General features: G+C 42.1%; 1 long non-coding RNA gene across 1 annotated transcript; it reads left to right on the top strand.

The window, feature by feature from the left end:
- Positions 1-16,010: 16,010 nt before the first annotated feature.
- Positions 16,011-25,625, top strand: LOC128112459 (uncharacterized). The gene is made up of 5 exons (XR_008218992.1): positions 16,011-20,760; positions 21,285-21,377; positions 22,860-23,077; positions 24,380-24,486; positions 25,451-25,625. It is a non-coding gene; the product is annotated as an uncharacterized LOC128112459 (long non-coding RNA).
- Positions 25,626-25,908: the final 283 nt, after the last annotated feature.

Genomic DNA, 25,908 nt, shown 5'->3' with positions numbered 1-25,908 from the left:
AAGGCTGTTGGCTTGGGCTGAAATTCCGTTTCTGAAATAGCCCAATCTACAGCAAGGAGGATTTGATCTGTAGTCTGAATTTGCTTAACAACATCAATACCGACTGTCACTTCATTTAGAGGCTAGCAGGGCTTATCCGTGGCACAGGCAGAGCTGGCCGCTCCTGTGTTAGTATGCACCGCAACACACTCTTAATTTTAGGCCTAACTGTTTTTCCAGTCTCATATCTCTGCATTTGTGATGGCAATTAAGACTGGAGGTAGCTTGTGGTGTCCTTGAAACTGAGGGAGAAGAGAAATTATGACTCTAAATAATACGGAATGAGCCGAGTCCCCACTGCAGTAGAAGCCACTCAGGAAAGTTAATTAAACTCGGAAAAATAGGCTGCAAGATAATTAAGTTGAGGACTAATTTTGCTCTGCAGGCATTCTATATTGTTTTTGCAAGGGTCCAAAGGAACACGAGATAGGAAATCTTCAGGTTGTGGGCGTGATTCAGAAAGAATCATTACCCGTAGCTAAATGGCCAGATAAAATGGTAATGTGGACTAGGAAAATTATATTTGGTAAAATAAAAGTGATAATTATGCTATGCATATTAGACATTTAGAATTTCTTCTAGCTACCAGGAGAGCCAACTTGTCAGTGTGTCTAATATAGGAGGCAATAAACACACATAGCCCAAGACAGATGGCATGGTTCACTTGTTCTTTTTTCCTTTAAATCGTAGCAGAGGGCTGACAGTGATGTTGAGCCTTTCTATGAGGTGATTGTTTTCAATTTAGGGAGAGGCAACTCTGATGCTTTCCCTTTAAGATTAGTGATGGGGGGCCCGGGGGCGGGAAGGTCCAAAAGCTGATTATGTGGGAGGGATCCATTTATAATGACCTTCAACCCTCTAATTTTGAACTATCTAACATTCACTAGGTATCATTAAAGTCAGCTCATTATCACATCACCTTGTTGACCTATTACTTTTGAGTTAAGATATTTGAAATTTACGTATTTTAGTACATACATTATTATTGACTGAAATTATCCTGTTGATCAACAGATTCAAAATTTAATCCTACTGCTCTTTCTTCTTTTTCTTTTTCTTTTCTTTTCTTTTTTTTTTGAGACAGGGTTTCTCTGTGTAGCTTTGCGCCTTTCCTGGAACTCACTCTGTAGACCAGGCTGGCCTCCAACTCACAGAGATCCGCCTGGCTCTGCCTCCGGAGTGCTGGGATTAAAGGTGTGAGCCACCACTGCCTGGCTATCCTACTGCTCTTAAACATTGCACAAAGTGATTTTTTTCTCTCTCCAGCTCTCTCTCAACCCTGGCCTAAGTTTGCATGTATAAAATTCCAGGAATGGAGGTAGTTTTGACTGCATACCTTCTGTGTGATGGAGTAAGAACAAAGCCATTGATTCTCCTCATTGCTTCCTGTTCCAGTAGTGGCTATTTGCATTCTGACTGAACTTGCTGTTCTCAAAGCTTTGCTGGCTGTTATTTAGTAGCCTGTGGCTTTCAAAGGCATTGACAACTGATTACATTTCACTTGTCTTGCCCTTAGTTTTCTTATGATTGATGTGAACTTGGCATTGGATTTGGATAAAGCCCGTTAATTTAATAGTGAACTTGGGATTTGCTCTATTCCTCTCTCTCTTTTTTTTTTTTTGTTTCTTCTTAAAAAAGCAAAATAAAACAGTGTTTGGGCCTGGGGCCAAACTCAGTTGTCAGGGTGCTTATCTAGCATGCATAAAGCCCTGGCTTCAGTCCCAAGCCCCACATATAAAGTTGGGCATGGCGGCATATGTCTATAATCCCAGTACTTAGCAGGTGAAGGCAGGGAGAACCAGAAGTTCAGACGATGCTTGGTTACAGAGTAAGTTAAAGACCAGCCTGAGCCACACAAGAGCTAAACAAATCAACCAACCAATAATCAAGACAAAACACCAAAATGCTTGAAGCCATTTTTCTCCAGGAGGCTCCATCTTTAAGCACCAGTGGCCTCCCATTTGAGTGCAAATGTAGAGGTCCCCACCTGGACCCCATAAGGAGCAGGACACCGATACTGTGACAGTGACAATCTTAGCTTGTCATTCATCAACCTCGTCTGGGTATTAAGGGACCAACACGTTTGAACTACTGACTATGCTAGGGAATTCAGCTTGACTTGGTCACCGTTTGTTGCTGGGACCTACACATTTTGCCATCTTTCCTGTTGTCTGTCTGTCTGTATGGACCCAGTCCTGCTGTTTGTCCTGACTTCCCTGACTTCAGCAGCTCAATTCAACCTTAAGTCTTGGCCAGACTCTGCAACAGAGCCCCCAGCAGACATCCAGCAGGATGTGTGAACCAGTTCTCATGGAGATTCCCTCTGCATCCCTACCAGCTGTCTGCTTGCCTCCAGTCAGGCCTCAGCTCTAGCCACTTTAACTCACTGTAGCCATTCTGTAACACACACACACACACACATACACACACACACACACACACACACACACACACACACACACACACACACACACATATACACACAACACGTTTACTGTGTGATATATATTGTGTGACCTGAGAGTTAACATGGGATTTGTGTTGGTCTTGGCCAGAGATGCCAAGGGAAATTGGGACCATGGACAAATTGTACCTAGTGAAACCAATACAGTTTGGGAGTTCCTGTTACGGTAAACTGTTTTGTAAAAATTTGAAGTAAGCGTAATTATGAAAAACTCGCAAAAAAAAAAAAAAAATCACGCACCAAAGTTAACCAGATCTGCGATCTATACATCTCAGTGGACATCTATACAGATGAAGTAGCCGTTTGGAATGGAAGCTGCGGAGCCTTACATCGGTTTGTACACTTTTACTATTGAATAAATTTTATTCACCTATTCACCAGTAAAAATGAAAAATCCATGACAGAATTAGAACTAGAGAAACACTTAGTTCTATATCCTCTTTCATAAATCACGCCCTTTGCCTGCATTCGGTCCTTCCGTATCCATACCTCCTAGTTACCTTGTCTTATTCTCTTTTCTTCATGTTATACTTTACCCACCTATACAGTTGTTTACATATGCACAACTGGCTAGACCACATATGAGGGAGAATATGCATTTCTTTTCTTTCTGAGATTGCGTGACTTTGGCATTAAGGTAACAAAATGGGTCATACCATTGTTAATATCAGACTTGGGAGTGTTTTATTCTGGGAAAGGTACTCAATATATCCCTTTAATATTCAGTAACTAATGTGGCCAATTTCACATTGACTCCATGAATCTGTGCTTAAAAACATGACCAGCAGCTATTTGCAACTGTGTACACAGGACAGTAATAGATTTTCACTGTCTTGCCTCAGGGGTGTGTAAATGTCATTGCTCTCTGTCAAACTGTTGATAAAGGGATTTTAAATGGTAAGGACATTTGGAGGCTTTCTGTTCACCTATTACAGAGATAATGTTTTAATTAGAAGCAGGGAAGCTGTTTTCTGTGCTTTTTCTTGAGCTTAGGACTTTAGAATTGGTGACAGGACAAACGGATTATGATCCCCCAGATGGTCATTGTCCTGGATGTAAAACTAGTTGGAATCTATGAAGAGCGACCCATTCAACCCAAACTCAAACCTCCATCTTGCAACTAAAATGTCTGTATCTTTAATAATGGGTTTTATTGTAATCAGTGGACTGGGGCTGGGGTGGAATAGGAGTTCCTCACCTTTCTGGACAGACATCGACTCACCCTATAGTGTGGTTCCTTACGATTGACTTGAAGTCCTTTTGTCGTGAGGCTCTCCTTCTGAAATCCGCTCAGCTCCAGAGTTCTTTTGATCACCATCGAAGGAATTGAGATGAGACACACCGAATTCAATGGAGAAGAGATACAGAGTTTACTAGAGAAAGAGGAGCACCCTCAAAGGCTGAGAGTGAACAACGGGGCACTGTGCCGACATGACATATAGGTGATGGTTGATACCATCAACGTGACAGCATCCATTATCACCAAAGAGACAAGCTTCCAGGCATTCCTGTAAGAGATTATTTAGCTAACTGTAGAGTTTGGGCATGCCTGTGGGGGATTATCTTGATTGGTTAATTGAGACATGAAGACCCACTCTAAAGAAGGGCAGTACTGTTCCTTGACTTGGGGTCTTGGCCGGCATAAGAAAGGAGGAGGTCTGAACATGAGTGTCCAGGCTTCCTGACTGGAACCTGTGTGACCAGCTGTCTCAAGCTTCTGCCACCAGGATGCTTCTGGCTACGACTGTAATCTTAAATTGTAAGTGAAAAGAAACCCCTTTGTCCTTATGCTGTTTTGGTCTGAGTGTCTCATCACAGCAACAGGAAAAACAGCATGCTGCATTTTCGGCATGGTTTACACTATTTCTAAGGTTTTTAGAATTGGCAGCTTCCCCTAAAGGGTATTTCCCTGCCCAGGTGATTGGCAGGCCCATTTGGATGAAGTCTCTCTTACTGTCTTTATTTAGCACTATTAATTATACGTGATAGTGGGTTTCATTACGCTATTTTCATGTGTATATAATGTATTTTGGTCGTGTTAACTCCAGGTACCCTCTCGTGTCCCTCTCTCCCTGCCACCTCCCTCTTCCTGGCTAGACTTCCTCCCGTTTCCTTTGGGAATGTGTTTATGACCTAAGGAATTTCATTAAGATTGCTCATAGGAGCACGAAAAGTTATTTATAGGGGCGTGGACATCTTAGTGAAGAAAATGTTTCTTTCTCCCTTTACAACCATAAACGGCCTAGAAAATCTCCAGGGAGGAAGTGGGGGTGCTCAGGAGCTCTATCCTCTCTCAATGACAGGACCATTCTTATGAAGGCAGAGCTGCTGTGAGTTCAAGAGTGGACAGCCATGTTGTGCTCCAGAGACAGTATTCCATAATGCTCCACCCCATGTGATTTATTGGGAATATCATGTACATTTATCAAAACAACAGTGGCAGTGTAAGGAACCCCAGAGTTGGCTCAAGACACCCCAAGACCAAGTTCTCAGTTCAAAGGAGATTTGTCTGTCCCAGAGGGACAGAGGGCAGGGAATAAGAGACAACCATAGATGATAGAGGACAAGGGAGAAGGGGAAGGGAACAAGGGAGGGGACAGAGGTATTGGTCCCAGAGGGACAAAGGGCTGCCTCTGGATAGAGAGGAGACAGACATGGCCCACAGGAAAATGGCAGTTTATAAACGTAAAAGGGGAAACCCATGGTAGGACGAGGTGTTTAATTTTGATTGGGAATGTTAGTTAGGTGAGCCAAAGGGGACTTTTGTTTGTTTGTTTGTTTGTTATTAAACACAACCTTTAATTGATTCTTGGGGAATTTCACATCGTGTACCCCAATCCCACTCATTTCTCTGTCCCTCTACATCCGCCCTTCACCCTTGTAGCATCCCCCTCCAAAGGAAAATTTAAAAAGAAATCAAAATTAGAAAATAAACAAATAAACAAAAAACCCCAACCCCCCGAGAAACCAAACCAAAAAACCACTTGGAGCCCAGAGGCCTCTAGCCAGACCAATGACTCGGGGCAGTGAGCACTTGCAAGTAAAGATGAATGGACCAAAGGCCAACTGTGTGACTCAGTGGGCCACACCACAGCTTCCATGACAAGATTCTTCTCTGTCTCTCCTTTTGTTTCTGCTTTGTTCGGTTTTTGGTTTTTCTTTTAAATTTGGTTTTGTTTTGGGGGGCAGGTTGCAAGGGCAGAGGGTGGATGTGAGAGGAGGGGGAGATAAATGGGATCGGAATGCATGATGTTAAATCCACAAAGAATCAATAAAGTTAAAGCAAAACAAAATAAAAAATCTCTTCGATCCTCCGTCTTTCCCACCTCTCCATCCCCTCTTCCTTTGTCTCAGTGGCATTGGGAGCTGCTGTGTGTCATACAGTACATCCTTTTCTCCAAACAGTCTTACCTGCAATTGTTCATTGTATAATGTGTTGTTGGTCATGTTGAAGGCCTCTAGCTTCTGCTACACCACCAAGATTGGACCCTCACCGAAATTCCTCTCTGATATCCTGCTATTGCCCTGGGTCATGGAGATCTTGTGGCTATGGTTCCACAGGACCAGTCCCCTTCACGAGCTCCAGAAGATCGTAGATGGGGCAGATGTTGGGGAATGCCAACCCAGAGCCTGGATGGTATCTGAGTTAGTCAGTCCTGGCCTCTGGGACCACCCTTCTCAGGTGAGGGGTAGAGCCAGTTCTCCCACACCTATGGTAAGGGGTGGGGCCAGCTTTCCTGTGCCTTCATCCCTGGGCAGGTGAGGGGTGGGGTCAGCTCTCATGTGTATGTGTGTGTGTGGGGGGATGAGGTGCTCTTCCAAAGCCAGTGAGGGACAGGGCTGGCTCAGCACAGCCTGGTACTTCAACATATGGTTTAACACATGGTTCCCATGGGCCCCTGTGGTAATATGGGCAACTGACATCAACACAGACCTCAGCGACAGCAACATCATGGACCCAGGTATGGCCATCAGAAGCAGCTTGGCCTGGATCATGGCCCCTGGTGGCAGTGCAGGCCACCCTGGTCTGTATGTGTGTTAGTGCCCTTGGACACTAACATGGAATGGGGGTTGGCCCAGACTTGGGGCATGTGTATAGCCTTCAGTGGTAACAGGAGCCACAGACATTGACCAAAGCCCTGGTAGCAGACTTAGTGTAACACTACTTGAATTCTTTCTTTCTGTTTTTTAAATGCAGCCTTGTTTTGAGATGGTGACTCACTCTGTAAGCCTGGCTGGCCTGAAGTCACTGTGTAAATCAGGCTGCTTCCTCATAGGGATTAGTCTGTCTCTGTGTCTGCTGGGATTAAAAGAGTGTGCCACCACACCCAGCTGTTAAGAGAAGGTGGTATTCCTGTCTTCTTGAACAGAAAGTCTCCAGACTTTCTGTTCCAATCCTATTAATCTTAGGCTAGTCTCAATGTTGTGTTTCTTTCTACCCAGGTCAAGAGACCAACTGAGATCTTACTATTTTCTTTTTCTTAAAATTAACACATATCATTCATAATGGAATTCATTAGCGACATTTTCATACATGTATATAATATATTTTGATCAGGTTAATTTCCATATGCTCTCTTGGGCACCCCACCCTGCACCCACTGATTCCCCCACCTCATGTCGTCACAGTTTGTTCTTTTTGTTTTTTCCTCAAGACAGAGTTTTTCTGTGGAGCTTTGCGCCTCTCCTGGAACTCACTCTGTAGCCCAGGTTGGCCTCGAACTCACAGAGAGCCGCCTGCCTCTGCCTCCCGAGTGCTGGGACTAAAGGCATGCACCACCACCGCCTGGCTACAGTCTGTTCTTTTGAGCAGTAACCTGAGCTCTTCACTCTCAGTCCTGACTTTTACATGCTGCTGCTGCTGAAGGGGAGGAGTCTGTCCTCCATGACCTTCAAGGCTGTTAACATCTAACTAGCTATGGGATACTTTCTGTCGTGTTTTAAATACTCTGGGCAGTGTGCAAAAGCATTGGAGATGAGTTATGGTGCTTTGGTTGGATGAATGAAGAGGTGGCTAGGTACCAGGCTCTTGGAAGTGACCATCAGGCAGGAGGCTGAGGATGCAGCGTGTATAGTTGTATGACAGTGAGGGAAGAGGCTTGTTGTAGGATCAGGTAGTCAACAGCCCTGTTGACTTTGAGACAGGGTCTTACTATGTAGCTGTGGCTGGCCTGGAGCTTGCTGTCTCTATCAGGCTGGCTTGAACCACTGTTGTCTTAAATGTATTAGAAATTTTCCCTCTGGAGAGCAAAGGTGAAGATGCTATGTCCTGTTACTACTTGGGGAAGGCACACAAATAAATCTCTTGATGTGAATTTAGCTAAAAAGTCAACCCAGAAATACTGGAGAAATAGTGATGTTTCCGGTGTACTGGGTCTCAGAATGGGCTTGGATTTCAACATGAAACAGGCACTTCCTTAGTTCATCTCCTGTATGTAGATAGGAAGGCCTGAGAAATTAAAAGTAGTGGTGCACAGAGCCAGGTTAGAACCCATGTCTCCTGACAACAATCCTAATGGATTTTTTAGTGACTGTATGGATATATTGGTTTGTAGAGTCTCCAGACAGTGCCGCTGGAAATGATTGCTTCTTTTCCTGGTAGTTACTGACTCCCCTGGAGAAGGAACACCCACACTTGTGTTGCCTAACAGGAGCATCACTGTTCTCATTGTCTGGTTGCCAAATGGCAGAGCATCTGGCACATACTGCTTGGGACTAGCCCAGCTCTGCCGCTGACTGGAGACTTTAGCTGTTCTCATGGTATATGGGACTCAGTGTCTTCAGCTGCAAAACATGAATTGAAGAAAACAAAAAACAGGGTGCCCAACACAGGGCCACATGATCATCTCGTGTTACTTGAATTTAATAAGCAATGTATTAACATGGGCCAAAAAGTAACACAGATGTGCAGAATGAAGTCTTTGTACTCTGTCCCATAGTCTCCAGTTCTGTATCTTACTAGTGGTAAGTTTCTGTTACTTTTGGGAATGTATTCCCCTCAGATGCTGAGAACAACAGTATTTATAAGGAAATATGAATGCATATCTTTCAGTTTTTAAAGTGTGTTTTGTGCTTACTTTCATACTTAATGTGTCATTGAACTCATATGTATTCATATTCTTACTAACTTTAGCTGCAACATAGTGTATGGTATAGATTTATCATAATTTATTTTACTTCTGTTAAAGGACATTTAGGTTAATATAAGTCTTTAGTATTATTTATCATACCTTGGGCGTATGATATTTGCATACATCTGAAGATAAATTTCTAAAAGGGGAACTGAGTCAAAGGGTGTGTACATCATTTAGTTTTGTTAGTCATTGCCAAATGTCCTTCCACAGGCTTCTATTTTCAGTCTTCACAACTTTGAAAGCTGCGTTTTGTCCTAAAACTGTATGTTATCTGACTTTAGAGTATTTACCACATGGAGTGAAAAGTGGTCACCACATAGTTTTGATTTTATGTTTCTTTTTCTGTGAGTGAAACTGAACAGAAAAAAGTATTTGAGCCAGGCAGAGTGGCACATGCCTTTAATTCCAGTGCTTGTGAGGCAAAGGCAGGATGATCACTAGGAGTTTGAGGCCAGACTGTTTGTGAAACATTCTTATGTTGGGATAATCTTTTCATACACTGTGAAGATGTGTCTATGTCCTTTCTCACTCACCTAAGCCACTTTCTGATTGGTTTACTAAAGAGCTGAATGGCCAATAGCTAGGCAGGAGAGGATAGGTGGGACTTCTGGGGAGAGATAGGAACTCTGGGAAAGAATCTGAGGTGTAGGATATTTGCCAACCAGACTCAGAGAAAGTTGGATGCATGGTACTGAGATGAGGTAATGAGCCAAGATCAATATAAACAGGTTAATTTAAGTTTTAAGAACTAATTGGGAATAAGCCTAAGTTAAGCCCAAGCTTTCATAATTAATAAAAAGTCTCCATGTCATTATTTGGGAGCTGGCAGCCCAAAGAAAGTCTCACTATATTCTTATTGACTCCTAAAAACTAGTTTTTCATTTTTTTTGCTTATTTTTGTTGCTTTTGTTTTTATGTTAATTTGTATTTACTTTCTTTAGTATAAAAATGTGACTATAAAAATGAAAATGTGTACATATGGAGATCAAGTTATAGATTAAAATGTGCAAACTTGTTTTTCTTCACCATTCTGACTCTTTTTCGATATCACAATTTCTGCATTTCTTTTTTATTTGTGAATGTGTGTATACAATGCATGTGTGGGTGCCCCTTACAAAGGAGGGGCCAGCTTTTCATTCTGTTCAGTTTATGTTATCTGGATATCATCTACTGTCAGTATATACACACAACTGCATTATTAATAATTACATGTATACATACTGATGTTTTAATTACATTCACCTCAAGGGATCATAGGGAATGAGCAACATACAGGTCATCTTTCAACCATATCTATTTTTAAAACTTAAAATAAAAAATGGTTCTTTAACATGTATTATGTTGATCAAGCAAGTACACATAAAATTAAAATCTTCTCTTTGTTAGGAGTATGCCTTGTAACTCCTCCAAGCAAAGTATATGCCATAAAAGTCTTTGGAGACAATAGACATCCATTTAATGAGCTCTTCATGAGTATATATTTAAGCTTTCTCCTGGGGCAATTTAAAAATATGTCCACAAGTTCTTTGGCATTTGTCTTTTCAAAAGGTGGAACCAAATTTCCCCCGAGTATAGGCCAAATTTAGTGATTTTCTTCCTAAAGAACAGAATGTGGTAGAAATGGAAGCATGTGATTTCTGGATAATACAATAAAAGGCAAGAAATGATGGCTTCAACCTTGCTCTCTTGGGTTACTTTTGATGGTTGCCATGTTTCGAGCATGCTCAATTAGCCCTGTGGAAAGCAATGGAACCTGTCAGTTCCAGGGCATCGTGGCAGAATCCTGTAATCTTAGCACTTGGGGTACTAAGGAAGGATTGCAAGTTCAAGATCTAAAGAAGAAGAAAACAACAACAGTAATAATAAAAAACCCCCAAACAAAACCAAAATAGAATAGTAAGGCAGAACCAAGGAGCTGGGAATATAGGTCATTGGTAGAGAGCTCGCCTAGTATGCACAAGGCTCTGGGCTCAGCCCTAGAGCAAGCTTAGCATATAGAGGGGCCGTCTTGGATGCAAGTCCTTCAGCTCCTCCAGCAAGGCCATCAGACCCCTGTAGCGCTGGATGATACCTCAATTGCAAGTTCCTGGAAGATGGAATCTTGAGTTGTTCTCATAGTGTCTATGATGAAACCACACCAGGTTTTTCCATATTATTATCTAATCGAACTGCATTGCTGACAACTGATGCTTATCATATTTAATAGCTCAATAAGAGCACCAGAGAAGCAGAGGCTTCAGGGTGGATGGCGGTGAGGAGGGACTGCTCTCTGCAGATGGTGTTTTTGTGACTGATTAAAAAGGGGCCATTAATGAAGCACCATGTTTGATGGGCTCTGAAAAGAACGGTTGTACTGAATCAAAGGAATAGGCTAGGGTTCACTGACAAAATCAAGGTGAACAAGGCTTGGAAAGGGATCACGGTGAAACTGAACTCACGTTGAAAACACAGACTCAAGTTTCATTTAAATTGTAAACACCGTGCTTTCCCTCTTGATACTTTTTTTTTTGAGCCTGTTATTTTATTAGAGGTGTTATGTTTCAAAAACCAATGTCTAAATAAACATTTGCCTTTGAAATCTTTACTTGGATCTTTTTAAGTTGTCTTCAGTGATTTTTATTTTTCTGTGAGAAAAATGCTACAATAATGTGGTGCATTTGATGTTTCCTTTTCGAGAAACTGTTTCTATACTCAACTGGTGGAACAGTACCAAAGGAGAATCCCTTGGTCCATGCCACATTCCCATGAAGATATAAGGCTTGATCTCTGTAGGGGACATCTGCAGTGCCTGACACACCTCCCAAACGATGTGGATAAATATACACAAATCCAAGACTTCTCATCTTTATTTTCTTAAACATGTGAAAAACAAGCAAGTTTTTCAGCTGATTCCAGGTTCTCCTAATATCTATTCGGACAACTAGAAAAGCTAGAATTGTATTGATTATGGAGGATGATGAAACAGAAATAGGAAACACCACTTGTTCTGTTTTGTTCATTCTGGAACAGCCATAGGAACCTGGGAAACCTTTCAGATCTTTTTGCAATATGGTGTGTTGTGAACTGGATACATCTTTCCTAGTTTCAAAACTTCAAAGCCCGTGTCTAGAAAATGCAAGTAGGCAGTCCTTGCAATGGCAGGGTATTTTTTTTTTTCTGGACTAGTTCTATTGAAAACAGACTTTTCTCTGTTCTCAGAAGAGTCACTATTGAAGTTTATGAACTAAATTTCACATTATAAACAAAATCTCTGTGTTTTTCTACTTTTTGCAGCCCTACAAGTACTACTGCCGGAATGACCTTGTGAGTGAAGCCATAGGCTCTGAGCGCCACCATGTTTCTCCAAGTGGAAGATTTTTTTTTCATTTTCAATTACAACAAAGTACAGATACAATTTGCACAGAAGAGCTTATTCAAAAGTCAAATTCCAACTGCAGCCTTTTCCTCCAAGGTATGGGAAACCTTTTCTTTCCGAGCTCCTCAACTAACAATGCTCTGCATAAGAAATTGGAAGAGCTCTTCATGTTTCTGCATTTTAAAAATATATTCTCTATTCTGTAGGACGTGGAAATCTCTGGATATGACCATGACACCCAACACCCCTGTGCTGGCTACTCTTCTGTCAACTTGACATATAAACTAGAGTTATCAGAAAGGATGGAGTCTCAGTTGAGCAGATACCCCCATTAGATCCAGCTGTAAGGCATTTTTAAAAATTAGTGATCAGTGGGGGAGGGCCCAGACCTTTGTGAGTGGATCTGTCACTGGGCTGGTGGTCCTGCATTCTGTAGGAAAGGAAGCTGAGTGAGCCAGGGAAAGCAAACCAGTAAGCAGTATCCCTCGATGGTCTTTACATCAGTTCCTGCCTCCAGGATCCTGCTCTATTTGAGTTCCTGTCCTGACTTCCTGCAATGATGTATAGTGCTATGGAAGTGTAAGCTGAATAAACACTTTCCTCTCTGACTTGCTTTTTGGTCATGGTATTTCATCACAGCAATAGAAACCCCCAAATTGTTTAACCCACCTCTCTTATTCTCCTGAACCTCTTGCATTTCTCCCATACTCAAATTTGTTTCATAGACTAGAGGGAGCCATCCAGGGAAGAGTCAGTCACAATGTATTCATTCATGTCTGGGAGGACATGCCTTTGAATCCCACATGACTGTGCAAATGGAGATTGTATTGGAACTCACTGCAGAGTACTCGAGATACAGCTGGACATTGAGACCTTTGGGAATTGCAAGAGGACCTGGGTGCAAAGACAGTGAGAAAGGCCGGCAAAACAAGAAAGGTTTAGGATTGTAATTTGTAGAACAATAATGCTTTTGACAGAAACTTGGTGTATTATTTTACTCCTTCCTTCCCCTTTCCATTTTCCCTTCGACCTTTCTTTGTCTCATATACCCCAGGCTGTTCTCAAACACTGTGCAGTCAAGGATGACCCTGAACTTCCAATCCTGCCTCTGCCTCCTGATTGCAGGCATTCACCACCATATCCAGTTTCACATACTGCTAGGGATGGAGCCCAAGGCTTTGCGCATGCTAGGCAAGCATTACAACTGAGCTACATCCTGAGTCCTAAAACTTGGCATTTTATGAGGAATATTTAGGCTTTAAAAGGTGAGGTTTTTTTTCTACAACTGCAATCTACCATGCTGATGAGTTACTCATCATTCTCAAAAGGAGACTTTGCAAAGATCCAGTCTTGACTCACGGTATTAGACAAGAAAAGAGTTTCAGGCTAGGAATGTAGATCAGTGGTCAAGAACTTGCCTGACTCCCACAAAGTCCTGGTTTCCACTGACAGGTGCAGTGAACTGCTTTTCAGGTACCTTAGAAGGGATGTGTAAAGGCAGGAAAGTAAACAAGAGAAACAGAGGAGCATACTGTTGGCAGGAATGTAGCTAGAAGAGCTTGGCACTCTTTACCGGGGATATCAACACATTAGGGTCCATCAAAAGTTGAATAAAATACTCAAAAGGCTTGATATAGCAGCTCAATATAACATTCTAATTTATCCAGAACCACCTTTTAATCGCAACTGTGAAACTGCTCATTACCAGATGGCATCCTGAGTACATGTAGAAGACATCCGCATACATTGTCCAAAGTGGGTTTTTTCTTTCTTTCTGGATTTCATGTCAGTCTATTTCTTCCAGTGGTAGTGTTCCCTCTTCACATCTTCCATTATTTTTACATTAAATTCTAATTAGTCCAATACAAGTATGCTCCCCTTCAAACTCCAAAATTATTAATTAGTCCCAGCCCCTTATGGGCAGCCTGAAGTCTCATAGTCTCTACAGGCCACTAGATGCCAGCACTGTATAGGACTATTGGGTAAAATTTAAGTCCTAACACCAACTTATGTTATTTTAAGAGTCAATACAGTTAATTTCTGGATAGAGTTTATCAATTTCTTGGTCAGTTGATTCCCATTTCTTCTTCTAAGTTTCTTCCTTTTGCTGGCAATAGCACCACTAATGAAGGTCTGTCGATAGTAAAAATTTCTCTTTTGAGCCTTTCTGAATCTGAAATGTGTTATTTTGTCTTCACTTTATAATGTCAGCCTCTTCACAGTTATTTCCTTGTATGAGTGTGGAAATACACCATTAACTTCTGCTACGGATGTATTTTTTTTCCTCTGATGTTATATTCTAAGATGTGTGCTCTCAAGCTGCTGGTTATTTTCTTGGTAAAGCCTTTTCTTACTGAAAAAAAAATGCAGAAAATTTAAGATCAGGGCCGTGTTCGTATTCCTTCCCTCCCTCCCAGGATGGAGGTGATGTTTGTAGTAGCAGTTCAGTAAGAGCTATGACTTCAAAAGAAGCGTTTTCACCAGTGTGACCATGTGCTAGAGCATGCGAGTTAATTGGGAGAGTGGATCCATCTCGCTTTATTAACGGTGTGCTCGGGTACGGACTTTTAAAAGAAATTGATCTTTCCTGGCAATCAGCCAGAATTTCAACCTGAGATCTCACGTCTTTCTTAATTTTATGTAGTACTCTGTTATCTTTTTATTTAGATTTTTTTTGGGGGGGGGAATTTCATACATGAGTACTGTTTCACATCAAATTCTACTCCTCTCTCTCTTTCCTCCAACTCCTCCCATGTCCCTACCCCACTCCTCAAATTTTACCTCTTCTTCTTTATTATTACATTATTATGTGCATGTGTACATATTCATTATGTATGTATGTATTTACCTACCTACCTATCATCTATCTATAGCCCTCTGAGTCCAGTTAGTGTTACTCACATATATATGTGTTTAGTGCTGACCTAGGATCCGATAATATTGGTGGCTCATCCATGGGGAAAACTGGTTCTCCATCTCTCAGAAGCCATTGACTGCATACAGCTGTTTATCCAGGGGTTGGACCTTATGAAAGTTGCCACATTCACACTGGCATGTCAGCTGGTGTTCTCATGATGTTGGTCTTGTTTAGACAGCCATATTGTTTGAATCTCATGGGTACATCTTCCCTGTCTTGCCTAGAAGGCATTATGTAGCCACAGGTGCCCTGGTCCCTTGGGTCATACAAACTTTGCACCCCACTTCTGTGGTGTTCTCTGAGCTTTAGGTGTAAGGGCTATTCTGTAGCTCTATTCATTAGGGATGGTATCCCATGGTCACTTATTCTTTGCATATTGTCCAGTTGTGAATCTGTATAGTCTCCATCTACTACAGAAAGAAGCATCTTTGGTGAAGGCTGAGAGCTACATTTATCTGTCAGTATAAGAATAAGTATTTAGATTAGGACACTGACTTAAGAAATGGCAGGAGGAGGTTCTTTAGGGTCTATGGCCTCCTAGGCTTAGGTGATTGGCTAGGTTTCTGGTACTAGGCATAAATTTCCTCCTCCTAAGTCCTTAAGTCCAATTAGACAGTTGTTGGTTACTCATAAGTTAAAAGTGCCGTGACTGCACCATTGGAAATAGCTCACCAGACTGGCTACTGTTGTGGTTAATAGGCTTTACAGTTGGGTAGGGTGACTGATTGCTTTTCTCCCTTAGTAGCCGGCATATCACCTTTGGAGAGCATATGAGCAGTCCTCAGGGAGGCTTCTAGGTCTGTGTCAGCTCGATTTTTCCAAGTCCTGAGTCCCAAGAACATAGTGTCTTCAGAACAGGGTCTTGCCTTCAAGTTGTGAGAGGCAAACAAGGACAGTGGCAATAGTCTACACTGCTTTGGAGGTCTCTTGGAGGCCTCTGACCAACAAACCCAAAGGGAGATTTCCTATGACTGGTAATGGGGTTTTGTTTGACAGTCTATGGCTTTTGTGGGGAGTGTTATCATACTAGTATAACTCCATTGAAGCTACATATATGTAGAAACATGCATTTATTTGTATTTATATATATATTTTAAGTAAGCTTATAAAATGTTTCCCTATGACTTTTACAAACATCCCTAATGTTATTTATCTTTCCTCCTTCCTCTCCCTCTGTATTGCCCTCTCTCTCTACTCCCCAGTTAAAATCCCCTTTGTAGTTAAAGCCCCCCCACCCCATCATAGCACCTGTGTCCGGCTATCCACCTTTCTATACCCATCCACAATGTTCCCCTTTTACTTTCCTGGCTTCTCTGGTTACTTCAGGTTGTATACTCAGATCTAAAGATTTGGGGCTAGGATCCACAGATAAGAGAACAGGTAATGCTTGTTTTTCTGGGTCTGAGTTACCTCAGTATAACATTTTCTAGCTCCATCCATTTATATGCAAATTTCATGATTTCCTTTTTCTTTACAGCTGAATTGAGTTGCATTGTGAGTATGTACCATGTTTTTATTATTCATTCATCAGTTGAAGGGGATTTAGGTTGTTTCCACTTCTTAGCTGTTGTGAAAAGTGTCAATGAATATGGCTGAACAAGTATCTCTTTAATAGGATACAGAATCCCTTGGATATATATATACCAAGGGTAATTATCTTCGTGTTGTGTGTGCACGTGGACATGCATGTACCATGGTGCATGTGTAGAGGTCAGAGGACAATCTCTGTGTCAATCATCACCTTCTACCTTGTTTGAGACAAAGTTTTGTTCATCAGGCTGCCTGGGCTGTGAACTCTTGGGGATTCTTCCGTCTTTGCTGCCTAACTCACTGTAGATGTGCTGGGATTATGGATGCAAGCCACTGCACATGGTTTGACCTGGGTGCTAGGGATCTGAACTCTGTTCCTCATGCTTGTGTGGCAAACGGTTTACTCATTGACCCCTCTCTCCCGTCCTTGCATATTTTGGTGGTATCTTTATATATATGTTAAGACTTCTTTATAATTTTTTATTTGCCTTCTTATCATTATTATTATTATCATTTTTAATTATTGTTATGTTTCATGCAATATGTTTTGATGATGTTTTTCCCTCTCCCAACTCTTTCCAGATCTTCCCCATCTCCCTACCTATTCAACTTTATTTTTTTCTTCCTCTTAAAAAAACACCACAAAAACCCAAAAATGAAAATCAAAATAAAGAATCAGCAAGAAAAAATGCCAAAACAAAACAAAATGAAATAACCACCCCCAAAGATCCCCAACAACCCAAACCCATGAATTTTGTTTTGTGTTGGTCAATTATTGGGCCTGAGGCCTGCCCTGGAGTGTGGTTTATATACCTAGTAACACTCCATAGGAGAAAACTGATTTGCCTTTTGCCAGCAGGTATCAATTGCAAATAATTTTTTGGTTAGGGGTGGTACCCCATGTTCACTCCCCTGTCTCAGTGCTGGGACCCTATCTGTTCTCCTTCTTCTCTCACTCCTATATCTCTCCTCTCAGGTTTCTCCTTCTATTAATTCTTTCTGCCCACCAGCCCCGCCTATCCTTTCTCCTGACTTGCTATTGGCCGTTCATCTCTTTATTAGACCATCAGGTGTTTTAGACAGGCACAGTAACACAGTTTCACAGAGTTAAACAAATGCAACATAAACAAAAGTAGTATACCTTAAAATAATATTCCCCAGCAAATTCTAGAGTTTTATTCAAGTATTACTTAATGATAGAGAACAAAGGATAGTTGGATTGATTTTTATATTAGTTCTTTGGTTTCTTTGTGTTAACTTTGTCTTCTGATTTAATAGAATCAAAATTAGATACATATGTCTCAATGAAGAGAAGCACTGTAGATATTGTTGTGTCCAAACCCTCGTCAGCTCAGCCACATGGCATGAGGCCTGTTTCTTACAGCTTATTTGATCATGGTGTCTAAACTCCACACAGGCCAGGACTGGGTTCTGTGTCTTGTGGGACTATTTCTTCCCCAGCCACAACTGAGGGTATGTAGGAAGAAGTATTTTCAAACAAGTAGTGCATATCTACACTTTTGTGGAGGCTTGATAGTGATCTTATTAGATCTCCGAGGCCCTATTCTCAATACCCCATGGGCATTCCCAAAGTCCTCTGAGTGTATTACTTACTTGTCATTGTGATTTCATGGAGATCTTGTTTCCTGATTTTAACTAAATTCTATGTGTATATATTTCACCCATTTCTACTGTATTCATTTTGCTGAATTAAGTCCTAGTTGCTGGAAGGGGGAGGATTTTAGTGTGCTGTCAGTATGCTATTCTGATACTCAATTGAAATTGGTAAAGTGCATTCCATTTTCCTATAGTGAAGTTTGTTAGGGTTAAAAAGGGTTTGCTATACAATTGACTTCTTGGGAGGCATAGAATTTAAATTCAGATGATAGACCCATCTTTCCCCATAGAATATCCTGAACCATATGTTCTTCTAGAGTTGACATCTCACTTGGCCATAACTGCCAACTTCAGGTGACCATTAGCAGGCTCTTTCCAGATTGGAGGCAAAGGATTGTAGTGGCCCCAAGTCCAATCATGCATGTCTCCATCACAAGATAGTCAATGGGGAGGCGAGTTGTAGGACAGAGTATTTATATTTTTATTGGAGGACAACTGTTTAATTCATTGGGAGTGAGGCCAATTTCCATTTCACTCATTATGCATGTAAAATTTCGTATGGGAACATGAGTTAATTGGCACCATATTTCTGATGTGTTTCAACTGTGTTGAGGGACCCTTTATAGATCAGATCCCTTGTAGCTGCCCTATGACCCATCTTTTAAGTCCAGCTTGACTTTCTTCTTTGAGTTTCAAGTCATTTTGCTGTGAAGCCTACAGTTTAATGAAAGGAAAATGCCATCCGTGGCTTTTGCCGAAATGGATGTGACGAGCCTTTGAGTTGGTGGACTGTCCTTGTAGTCTTTTCTTGGTAGCAGTTAGTGTAATGCGATCTTTTCATTCTATTAATAATGTGTTCTGCATGGTCACGTTCCTGGTTAATTAGACTTACAGTTTTCAATTAACAGCATTTTTTGATGATACATTATTATCCTTATTAGTGAGGTCATAGACTGTATTATAACAAAGACTGAAGACTCTATTGTCAGCATAATCTTGAAAGAGCCATTTAACTTATGAAATGTATCCGGTGAAGGGACTTCATGCTTGGCTTGATGTATAATTTGACCCCTGTAAAGAACCAAATGATTCCTTTTTTCCCCTATTCATTTCAGAGTGTCCAGCACTTGAGAGAATATGGATATTTTTCTCAGTAAAGATGAATAACACTGCCAGAAAATGAAATTCAAATTTTAAAATTTTGAGCAGATGAGCAGGCAGATATTCTTATTCAACAATTTATCTTGTCTTTGGATGAAATTTATAGTTCTATGTGAAACTGATTAACTCTATTAAATTTTAATTATTGTTCTAAAATCAATACTCTTCTGCACTTCAGGCAATTTCATTCACTCATCTGAATAAAGAGGTGGATTTGGGTGGGAAACAATCTTTTAGTTGACTTTAAAAATACTCTAGTATGGATTGTTGTTGTGCATTTTTTCTTTGTTTTAAATACAAAAAAAGTTAAAGCATGTGATGGGTTTGTGATACATTTTTTAAAGTAAGCCAAGTCAAAGAATTTTATTAAGAAATAATGCAGTTTTAGGGGCTATTGTGGGGATTAACAAGGCAACTCCATGTAGGTAAAAAGGAGGTTTACTTTGGGGTAACTTACAGCCAGTAAAGGGGTTGGTTACAGCATCCGGGAGAGGTGAGGTGTAGTCCAGCAGGCTTCTCTGGAGAACTCTGCTCAGTCTGCCATCCAGCATCCAGGATCATCAGAAACCAAGAGACCTGGCACATCCAGATCTTGGGTCTTAAGCGCTCCTGGCTCGGCCCCGCCCCAGGGGCTTGTCATAGGTAGGTGTGGCAGTTACCAGAAGCCTCACTAGGGGTAGTACTTCCAGGTCAAAGCTGGAACAGCTAAGGGGTAGAGAGAGGGCTCAGCACTTGAGCGCACTGGCTGTTCTTCCAGAGGGCCCAGGCTGAGTTCCCAGCACCCCACACAGGGCGGTTCAGAACCATCTGTAACTGCAGTTCTAGGGGATCTGACGCCCTCTTCTGCCACTTGCATAAATAATAAAATAATATTTTAAAAAAGAGTATGTTCTCAAGAGGCGGGGGAGTGAGCAGATCAGGAGAAGCTTAGACGTTCAAATGGTAATGATGTCGTACAACGCAGACCCTGTACCACAGGCTGTTTGCGTCTGTGTAATACGGACTTGCTCAGATAGGTCCAGTTTATCACGAGTCACAGGTCGCCTTCAGTCATGCTGGAGAGCCTCTGTACCCACGCCAGCAGCGCCAGCCAGTCTTAGTTGGCCTTGGCTGGGGGGTTTGCAGCCTTCCTCTTTGCCAACCCATTTTTTCTTACAGGCTAATTTCTCAGCTTCTTCGTAAGGCCCCCCAGATCTCACTCTCTTCTCTTCTCTCCTGCCTCAACTCTACTGAGATTTGTGGTCCCAGAAATCTTTTCAGGGAGCTAGAGGATGGTCTACCTTCTTAAAGTTCCTGCTATTGAGTACTGTAGCCTCTGGCCCAGAAGAATGATGAAACTTTCCTTCCTGTTCTATCAAACGGCTGGAAACCAGGCTCTGGATCCCTGCAGCAGGAAGTGGTCGGAACCCTTGCATCACGGAGTTCAGTCTGCAGCTGATGTATCCTCCCGGCGACTTCAACTGGTACCAGCAGCTACTGGGGTCGTGTGGGCACCCACCATTTCTGTCCCTGGATGAGGAATCTCACGGACAAACAGACAGCAGTAAGCAAAGTGAGGGGATTTACTAGGGAAAATGCACTTCCAAAGACAGAAGCAAGCAGGCCAGACCTCGGGGAAAGTTTAGAAGAAGCTCAAATGGCCTTGTGGATTGTCTCTAAACTGTGCCCCAGCTTACCGAATGGCTGATGGCACTTTTTTCTTTCCGTCTCAAGGAGCGTTCGAATGATTTGATGTTTTCACGTTTGCTAATACCCTCTGGAGTGTGAGGAGGTGGAGTAAGGCACAGGTGTTCATCTGTAACTTCTGCTTTCTCCATCTCCATTTTTATATTTGCCATCTCCCAAGTTTATTATCGAAATATAAAACCATTAAAACTTCCTGCAGATTGTGCTCCCAGCTCCTTGCCACCTCAGGGTAGCAGTGTCTCAGAGCAGGATGCAACTCAGAGAAGGAACCCAAAGACCCCATGCGAAGTCAGGGTCCCAGCACTACATGTACTATATCCCTGGGCACAGGCCCTCCAAAGATTGGGTGCATCTTTGTTAATTTCTTTTGTACTCTTGCAGGGACTGGAGGACTGCTGACTAAAAAGAAGGAGGAAACGTTGAGTTGTTGTATTTATTTTCTCACTGCTGTGAGCTGACAGGAAGCCACTTGAGGTAGGAGGGATTTATTCTGAGTCACAGGGCAGATGATGAAGTCCATCATGGAGAGGAGGGTGTGATAATGTATGGTTGAACCAGAGAATGTGGCAACTGGTTACTTTGAGTGGGCAGTCAAGAAGCAGAGGGGCAGTCTGAATGTGGCCAGAGTATAATTCTCACGACCTGCCCCTCAATGCCTCACTGTCACCAGCTAGCCATTATCTCTCGAAGATTCCATAGCACCACAAACAGCAGAGCTGGCCGGGGACCAAATGTTCAAGCACATGTTCCTGTGAGTGGTGGCATGCTACATACAAACTGCAATGGTCACTGTCTTCTCGTTGACTGACGCTAGCACAGCTCCATATAAGAAATGTCCTCTACTGGGCTCAACTTGGAGTTGCTTCAGACTATGGCTTGTTTTGTTTCCTTCTGGAGCTTTGCCTACCAGTCTGCTTCTCCCCATGTGAGTTATTTTCTCCTTACTCTGTCTAACCACCTGAAAGGATGGCGGAGCCACTCAATTCATGGCAACGGAAGCATCTAACAAAAGCTGGTGGGCTAGGAAGCGACCAGAGGCCAGGCACAACCGTCCAAGGCCCATTACTAGTTACCCACTTGATGGAGCAGTCAGCCTCTGTCTGCAGTGGTGTTTTCCCAATGGTCACAACAGCCTTTTCTGGAGAGGCATTTACCAGGCAACATATGTATCATTGAATGGGATTTTACATGTCAACTTTTCATGAAAATCTATTTGCATAATTTTTTTCTTCCTCAGACACAGCCCCTCAATTCGTGCGCTTCCTGCTTTTCAGAGTCACAAGCCATGGTCATGATATGTTACCTAGCCTGCCATATTCTGTTGTAGCAATAGAAACTGGGTTAAGACAGCATGTGTAAGGCAGGAAAATGGAGTGCTCTATATTATAGTGAAAGAGGGGAGGAGAGGGCCACAGAGGCAAGGGGGAACTTCATGCCCACTAGGTCTAGTGCAGGCTAAGAAGTCTCTCTCCAACCCCAGCTGGTCTTATACACACCAGGCTCTTGTATTTTGCTGCACATGATGACATTGTGTTCTTTAATCAGCGTTTAAGATGACCCAAACAGTGATCATGTAAGTCTTCTTTCCTTAGCCCATGGTAGATCAAATAGGGGAAACAGGAAATGTGTGAGTTGCTTCTCTGTAGTCAGAAGTGGAACGGAGATGCACAGGAAGTGAAAGGGAGATCTGAAACATCGTGAGAACTAGTGTGGTCTTCAGAGATCTCAGACTGAAATATAAAAACACTTAAAAACATTTCATTATTTTAAGTGTATGGGTGTTTTGCCTGCATGTATGTCTGTGCACCATGTATGTGTAGCATGAATCTTAAAATGTCTTATTAATAAAATCAAACTTGAAGCCAGGTATTGGGGTGAATGCTGGAAGATCAGAGAAGCAGAACAAGCCACAGCCACCTCACCTTGCCAGTTCCTCAGCTGATCTTGTTTCCTCAGACTGAAAGCCTCTGAGTCCTCATCCAAATGGATCTCAGCTGAACTGTGCTGCTCAAAAGCCTAAAAGCTTAACCAGGCTCACGTCTTACATACCTTTCTGCTTCCTGCCATCACTTCCTGGGATTAAAGGTGTGTGTCACCATGCCTGGCTGTTTCCAGTCTGACTTTGAACTCAGAGATCCAGACAGATTTCTGCCTCCAGAATACTAAGATTAAAGGTGTGTGTGCCACCATTTTCTGGCCTCTATGTCTATCTAGTGGCTGTTCTGTTCCCTGACCCCAGATAAGTTTATTAAAGTGCACAATATATTGGGGAACACAGTATTACCACATGTATGTGTCTAATAGAAGACTTTGGATCCCCTGGAATTGAAGTTACAGGCAGTTATGAGCCACCATGTGGGTGCTGAGAATGGAACCCAGGTCCTGTGGAAGAGCAGCTAGTGCTCTTAACCACTGAGCCACTCCCATTTTTTTTTTTTTTTTTTTAAGAAATACAACTTCTTTGAATTCTTACAATGTAGTGAACAGCACATGAAAAGAAATCATCTGGAAACCTCTATTTTATTGTGTTTTACTTTTTACTGTATATCATACAAGATGGTGGGTTTCATTCAGTATGTCCTCTTCATACACGTATATATGGTACTTTTATTTTGCCCCCTCTGCATTCCTCATACTCAGCCTTCTCCTCTCTTGCTGTCCCATTCCTAGTCCCCCATAACCCGTTTTCTAATGGCCTCCATATTTTTTTTTCTAAATTCCTTTGAGGAGAGAAGACAAAAGACGTGTCTTTCTGAGTATGGCTTATTTTGCTTAGCATAGTGATCGTTAGCTCTAGTCCTTATCCTTTGAATAACAGGGTTTTGTTTGCTTTGTTTTGTTTTTTACCATAGCTATTTTGGTGGGAGTAATCTCAAGATAGTTCTGGTTTACATTTCTCTGATGGCCAAAGAGAGAGCAGCCCTTCCTTCTTTCTGCAGAAATCCAGATGGATTAGCAAACAGTTGAGCTCAATGTTGAGAGCAAATGCAGTAATATTTAATGATGGGTAATCCTCTAGAAATTGCCTTGAGAATAGGGAACCTGTCTGAATTTGGTATTTCCCTGTGTCTATGCTTGTCCCTTGCTCATAGGGAGTACTTAGTAAATGTTTATTGACTAAACTAATGAGACTCAGCCAGTGTGTCAAGAAGCAATAGTCTCCAATGTGTATTTTATGGAGTATATGGACTGATAGGTTTTTGATTCAGCTATACAGATTATATACAGATATCTTTTAGTTATGTAAAATGGTCTCCATTATTATTATTATTATTATTAATTTTGGTTTTTTGAGACAGGGTTTCTCTGTGTAGCTTTGTGCCTTTCCTGGAACTCACTCTGTTGCTCAGGCTGGCCTTGAACTCACAAAGATCTGCCTGGCTCTGCCTCCTGAGTGCTGGGATTAAAGGCGTGCGCCACCACTGCCCGGCTTGGTCCTCCATTTTAATACGGATTTTTTTCTCATCTTTTACCAGGTGTGCTTCAGCAGGGCACAGATTTTATCAGTTTAAACTGCTGCCGTATTCAGTGTTTGTGGCAAAGGAATCCTTGACAGACTGACGAAAGCTAGAGCTGATGGCATGTGAGTCTTACAGTTTTTCTTAGAGTAGGACAGTACACGTACCTGCATTGCTACAGAGTGGGCAGAATCAGCCTTTTGCAGCAGATGCCTTCTGTTCGCACGTTGGTCCATTTGTAATTGTGACCCCCCCCCCCCCCCAATTAGCTCAGTGTTGGGTACATAGGTATATCTGTGTGTACAGTACATTTAGCAACATCTGTAAAATTGCATAGATGGTCAATATGGCTTAAGTACAACCTTTAATTCGATTATTGTTACTGGCTTTACACTATCCCTTATCAGTCCCTACCTGTGTTTTCAGTGTCTACCATAGAAATTCTGACATGAACTCGGCTTCAGTGCATGGCGAATAATAATGGAATGCAAAAAGCATCAGTCAGGTTTTAGGTCAGTCTTCATCCCTTGTGGTTAGAAATTAAGGTCTTGCGTTAAAATAGCAACTGTAGCAAACAGCCAGCTTTGGTGGTTTTAGGGGCACTAAGGACTACACAGGTGGTCATTCAGGACCCATCCTGGGCTTGGTTCATGACAAGCCAGTGATATCACTCCTGATTTATTTTTGTCCCAGTGAGGTGGTATTGTTTTAGAAGTTTGAATGCCAACCCCCCCCCCGGGGGGGGTGTATGTTCTAGTTGTGATTTAGTTGGGCCTACATGGTTTACATGTGTGTCTGAGAATGTGGACTTTAGAGTTTAAGTTTCTCCCTGCCCCCTACCCCACAGATTTAATTGTCAACTTGACACAACTTAGAGTCACTGGGGAAGAATATCAGTGAGGGGTTGTCGGGTTGTCTGCACTGGGTTAGTCTGTGGACATGTCTGTGAGGAATGGTCTTAGTTAGTTGAGGTGGCAAGACCCAGCCCACTGGGGGTGGTACTGTTGTAAGGGCTGGTCCCTGAACTATGCACAAGTGAAGAGCTAGTGAAGCGTTCTTCATGCATGCCTTTCTTCTCTTTGCTCTTAGATTTGATGTGACCAGTGGCCTTGAGTTCCTGCCTTAGTTTCTCTGCAATGATGGACTGGAACTTGAAATTGTAAGCTGAGTAAACCTTTTCTTCCTGAAATTGTTTTTTTGTCTGGGTATTTTATCACAGCAATGGAAATGAAACCAGGATAGTGGTGTATACATGTGTGTATGTGTGTGTGCATATGTGATTGTGCATGTATATGTATGTGCATGAGTGTATGGATGTGTGCATGCGTGTGTGTGTGTGTGTGTGTGTGTGTGTGTGTGTGTGTGTGTGTGCGCACCAGGGAAGGACTTATGGTATTTTCTGTTTTTAATTTTAATTTTTACTTTATGGATATGGATGTTTTGCCTGCATGCATGTGCATGCCTGGACCCTTGTAGGCCAGATGAAGGAGTCATACCCCTCAGAATTGAAGTTACACATGGCTTCCTATGTGGATGCTAGAGATCTG

This window comes from Peromyscus californicus, unplaced genomic scaffold (assembly GCF_007827085.1).
Source record: "Peromyscus californicus insignis strain IS unplaced genomic scaffold, ASM782708v3 Scaffold_17__1_contigs__length_78620276, whole genome shotgun sequence".
NCBI classification, from domain to species: Eukaryota; Metazoa; Chordata; class Mammalia; order Rodentia; family Cricetidae; genus Peromyscus; species Peromyscus californicus.
Note: the sequence above shows the minus strand (reverse complement) of the source record. Positions and strands in the feature narration are given on the sequence as shown.